The following is a 6,009-nucleotide window of genomic DNA, read 5'->3' as shown; positions in this document are numbered from 1 at the left end:
GAATTTTGGGGACATGCACTAAATACAGCTGCACTCACTATAAGTAGAGCTCCGTCTAAAGCTGTCGAAAAGACTCCATATGAATTATGGTTTGGAAAGCCTCCAAATGTGTCTTTTCTGAAGATTTGGGGATGTGAAGTATACGTCAAACGATTGATTTCAGACAAACTTCATCCAAAATCTGACAAATGTATCCTTGTGGGCTATCCAAAGGAAACAAAGGGGTATTACTTCTACAATACATCTGAGAACAAGGTGTTTGTTGCTCGAGATGGTGTCTTTTTGGAGAAAGATCACATTTCCAAAATGACAAGTGGGAGAAAAGTAGACCTCGAAGAAATTCGAGTCGAACAACAAACTCTAGAGAATGCTCAAGATGACATTCAGGATGAAACTCAAAGATCTTTAGAAGAATCTGGTGAGAATCATGGTCAAACTAGAAATGTTACCCCGCGTAGATCGCAAAGATATAGATCTCAACCGGAAAGGTACTTAGGTATTTTGACGAACGAGAGCTATGACGTTCTATTACTTGAAAGTGATGAACCTGCGACTTACAAACAAGCTATGACGAGCCCTAGCTCCAAGCAATGGCAAGAAGCCATGCAATCTGAATTAGACTCCATGTCTGAAAACCAAGTATGGGATTTGGTCGATTTGCCAGATGGCTACCAAGCCATTGGAAGCAAATGGGTTTTCAAACTGAAAAAAGGACAAAGATGGGAAACTTGAAGTTTTCAAAGCTAGATTGGTTGCAAAAGGTTACAGGCAAGTCCACGGTGTGGATTACGATGAAACCTTTTCACCAGTTGCAATGCTAAAGTCTATTCGGATAATGTTAGCAATCGCTGCATATTACGATTACGAAATATGGCAGATGGATGTCAAAACTGCTTTCTTAAACGGCGTTTTAACAGAAACTGTGTTTATGACATAGCCTGAAGGTTTTGAGGATCCAAAGAATGCTAAAAAGGTATGCAAGCTAAAGAAGTCAATCTACGGATTGAAGCAGGCATCCAGGAGCTGGAATATACGTTTTGATGAAGCAGTCAGTGACTTTGGTTTCATCAAGAACGCAGACGAATCTTGTGTATACAAGAAGGTCAGTGGGAGCAAAATTGCTTTCCTAGTATTATATGTCGACGACATATTACTTATCGGAAATGACATTCCTATGTTGAACTCTGTCAAGATTTGGCTTGGGAAATGTTTTTCGATGAAAGATCTAGGAGAAGCACAGTACATATTGGGCATCAAGATTTACAGAGATAGATCTAAAAGGATGATTGGACTTAGTCAAAGCACTTATATCAATAAGGTGCTTGATAGGTTCAAGATGGCGGACTCCAAGCGAGGCTACCTACCCATGTCTCATGGAATGACTCTAAGCAAGAATCAGTGCCCAAAAACACTTGATGAGCGTAGACGAATGAATGGGATTCCATATGCATCATTGATTGGTTCAATAATGTATGCTATGATATGTACACGCCCGGATGTTGCGTACGCACTCAGTGCTACGAGCAGATACCAGTCAGACCCAGGAGAGGCGCATTGGACTGCTGCCAAGAATATTCTGAAGTACCTGAAAAGGCACAAAGATGACTTCCTGGTCTATGGTGGAGATGATGAATTAATTGTTAAAGGCTATACGGACGCAAGTTTCCAAACCGACAAAGATGATTTCAGATCACAGTCTGGGTTTGTCTTCTGCCTCAACGGAGGAGCAGTAAGCTGGAAAAGTGCTAAGCAAAGCACCGTTGCGGATTCTACAACTGAAGCGGAGTACATTGCTGCACATGAAGCAGCAAAGGAAGCTATATGGCTAAGGAAGTTCATAGGTGAACTTGGTGTAGTCCCCTCCAATAAAGGACCAATAGCCCTGTATTGTGATAATAACGGAGCTATTGCACAGGCAAAGGAGCCTAGACACCACCAGAGAGTCAAGCATGTACTTCGTAGATTTCACCTTCTACGAGAGTTCGTTGAAAGAAAAGAAGTCGAGATAAACAAGATTGGAACTGATGACAACATATCAGATCCATTGACTAAACCTCTGCCGCAGGCGAAGCACAACTCGCACACTGCAGCTATGGGAATCAAGCATATTGGAGAATGGCTTTGATGACCCTGTTTAATGTTTTAAAGTTTTAGAGTTTAAATCTTTGTAAAACATTATTGGTTAATCATTCACATTAAATGAAAAGAATTCATTTTTCCATTTAATTTGTGGTTTATTAAATGATGAGTCCCTTCAATTTGACGATATATTCAAGATAGACTGTCAGGACCAGTCCTGTGACTAAGAAATGTCTATCAAGTGAACTTGAATGTCAAAGGTTGAAAATGGTCCCTAGTCGGAGTTTTCTATAAAATTGGACGCATAGAAAACGTTAGACGACTAGAATGCAAGATGACTAGTAGTTCTGTTTCTTGAACTATGTGGACATGGCAATGTCATAATCATTTGCATAGATACTTACTTTGGGAAGACTAGTATCGGACAAGACCTATGAAACTTTACTGTAAGAGATGAAAATCTGTCATAAGTAAATTTCATTAAAATTATTAGACACTAAATCCTCAATACCTGAGTGATTTGAGATTACTTGTTTGAGAACTGGTTGCTTTGACGTTGACCAACCGTCGCACCGTAAAAGGAGGCTATAAAGGCAACGCTCAGGTAATCACCTATCAAACGAAGTCTAATCTCAAGATCGCAAGATTGGGATTGTCCTCCCATAAATCGGGATGAGATGCTTAAAAGTTGTACAAGGCCACTCGGAGAGCTAGAAACTGTGAAATGCATGGCCGTGCTCGGATGAATCATAGGCTATGATTATCTGTTTATTTGATCAGTTGAACTCTGAAACCGAGGAACACCTCTGGACATAATAAGGATGACAACTCTTACCTTATGTTCAAGAGCAAGCATCGAGCGACAAAGGAATTAGGAAATGCACACTTGTCCCTAAGGACAAGTGGGAGACTGAAGGAAATAATGCCCTTGGTCCAAGTATGCATTCAATGTTAAGTCTAATAAATGCGGTTCAGTATTAATTAACAAGTTAATAATTCAGTGAGATCAAGTGAGCTGAATGCCTAGCTAGAGGCCGCTTCAGTTCAAGTGGAATTAATGATATTAATCCACAGCTTACTCTTGACTGAACCCGTAGGGTCACACAAATAGTACGTAAACGGATCAAGTATTTAATGGCATTAAATACTCCATCTATGGATATTCGGAATCGACGGATCTTGGTTTCAGTGGGAGCTGAGATCGTCACAGGCAAGAAATGAATACTCCGGAAACGATGATATTGCCGGAAACGGAAATATGGATCGTATCGGAAATATAAATATTATCCAAGTCGTAGATGTTGCCGGAAACGGAAACATGGTACGTATCGGAAAATATTATCGGAAATGGAAATATTGCCGGAATCGGAAATATTGCCGGAAACGGAAATATTGTCAGAATCGGAAATATTATCGGAATCGGAAAATAATTCCGGAAACGGAAATATTAAATATTTGTTCGAAACGGAAATTGATTCCGGAATCGGAAATGTTGAATATTGTTCGTATCGGAAATGAATTCCGAAATCGGGAAATTAATCGGAAGCGTATCGTACGAATTAGCATCGGACGAGGCCTGCCAGACGAAGGCCCAGCACGAAGCCGGGCCATCGCCCAGCAAGCCAGCGCGCCACAAACGCACCAGCCAAGGCTGCGCCAGGCCCACCGCAAGGCAGGCCCAGCGCGCGCCAAGGCTACGGCAGCGTGTGGGCTTGCGGCAGTGGGCTGCGAGCTCGCGGGCTGCGCGCGCGCGCATGGCGCCCCTCGTGGGCTGCTGTGCGTGCGTGTGTGTTTGTGTGCTACTCGAATCCTAAAGCTACCGGGATTTGTCATATGATTAAATCTAATCCTAAAAGATTTAGTTTATTTAATTAGAGTCCTAGTAGGATTATAATTAAATAAATTAGTATCCTAATAGGATTCCAAATCCTTTTCCATAACTCTATAAATAGGTGCCTAGGGTCACATATTTAAAAAGAGCATTCAAGTATTCAAAGTGAGTTTTGAGAGCAAAATTCAGTCATACAATTGCCTATAAAGTGCCGAAAATTCAGAGTACCTTAAGGGCGATTCTAGTTGGTCAATCTTAAGGCGGATCCGGACGTGCTGTGGACTATCTACGGAGGGACGACACTTGGAGTCCTAAAGACTTGTTCTTGTTCGGTTCGGGCGCAGCTAGGGAAGGCACGCAACAAAGAGTATGCATCTAAACTATGCTAAATGATTATGTGTAAATAATATGTTTTCCTGGCTTTATGGTTTTTCCGCATGATTTATGAATGGTCATATGTATCATAACCTAACAGTCTTCGCATGGTCCTATCATGATATGCCAGGGGTTGTTCCAAGCATCGGTCAGCATACAATTCAAAACCATCCCAATTACTATCGAGGTTCTAGCCAATTCATCAGCCAAAACCAAGGAATCTAAGAGGAAACTCTTCCGGAATTAAAGGAAGGACAAAAATCTAAAAGTCAGTTTAAAGGTTGTTCTAAAAGCTAAAAGGAGGCTCTGCTAAGGCGAGTGGTAAGTGTTCATGAGAACCGTAGTAAAGCCTACGCTTTGCTGTAATCTGAATCTATATTTTATTGCTTTCCTCACCATATAAATCTGCTAACTTTAATCTGTTATATTGCTCACGCCTAACTCAGTACTTGGACAAACCGGTTTATTGTTAAGCGCCTTAAATCAATCTAAATCAGGGTTTTGACATTTGTTTAGTAATATTTGTGCATTAAAATTAATCAAGAGTAGTAATGTAGCATAATGCATGTCCCATCATCGTCACAATTGAACTAATAAGGATCGCGCCGCGTGGGCTAATGCTGGGCACTCCCCGTATTAGTAAATGTCCCCCGAACTCTCAATCTATACTCCGTTGGATGTATGTAGAGCAATCTCCACATCAGGGATCACAAGGGAACCTATTGCCATTGTGAGTCAAATATGTTTGCACTCCAAGCATATCACGATAACCGGGTTTTATCAGTTTTTTAAAACTGAATGACGACTCCTATAAACTAGTAAAAAGAGGCTAACTCCCACATTTAGTTCCTATTTACTTAATATGCTTGCCACATCCAGAGGAGAAAAGTCGTGCGGGCCGTATACTCTTTTCAGAGGCGCCCCTTCGTGTTTTTCGACCCCCTCACAGTCGGGTCAATAACAAGTTGCGTCGGGTAATAATCGGTTACTGGTTGACATTGGGTTGAGTGTCTGAACAGGTTCAAATTGGGTTGGTCGGGTTAGTTTTATTATCTGTCATCTATCGGTGAGGTGTCAGGTTTGATTCCGGGTCATACAATATCGGATGAAAATCAGTTATCATTTTTGTCGGGTCGAATACAAATCAAGTTACATACTTCGTATTAGGGGTGAGCGGAACTGGGTAGCCGGTCAAAAACTAAGGAACCGGTACCGTAACCGACCATAACCGTGTCCCAGTTTTTGGAACCGGTCCCGGAACCGCTCAAATCGGGTCCAAAAGTTTTGGAACCAGTACCAGAACCAGTGGAACTGGTTTCGGTACCGGGTACCCGGTTAGTCTTCACTTTTTTAATGTTTGCTTTAATTAACAATTAAGTTAAAAATTAATTTATATTCAGCTTTTTTCTAATAAACTATCAGCTTGAAAATTTTTCAATTTTATTTTTTTCTAAACTTCTAACCTCAAAATAACAATTAATTATCATATCTTTTGAACATTTGTGTCCGTTTGGTACCGGGTATCTGGTGTCGGAACCGGTCCCACTGGTTACTTGGTCCTGAAATCTGTACCAACGGGTACCCACTGGGTACTGGGTCCTACAAATTTAGATCTGGAATCGAAGCCGGTTATGACCGGTTCCTAAAATTTGGAACCAGAACTAGTCCCGCTGGTACTGGCTCTTGCTCCAGACCCGCTGGATCCTTTGCGGTTCCGGGTCCGG

This window comes from Spinacia oleracea, chromosome 4 (assembly GCF_020520425.1).
Source record: "Spinacia oleracea cultivar Varoflay chromosome 4, BTI_SOV_V1, whole genome shotgun sequence".
NCBI classification, from domain to species: Eukaryota; Viridiplantae; Streptophyta; class Magnoliopsida; order Caryophyllales; family Amaranthaceae; genus Spinacia; species Spinacia oleracea.
Note: the sequence above shows the minus strand (reverse complement) of the source record.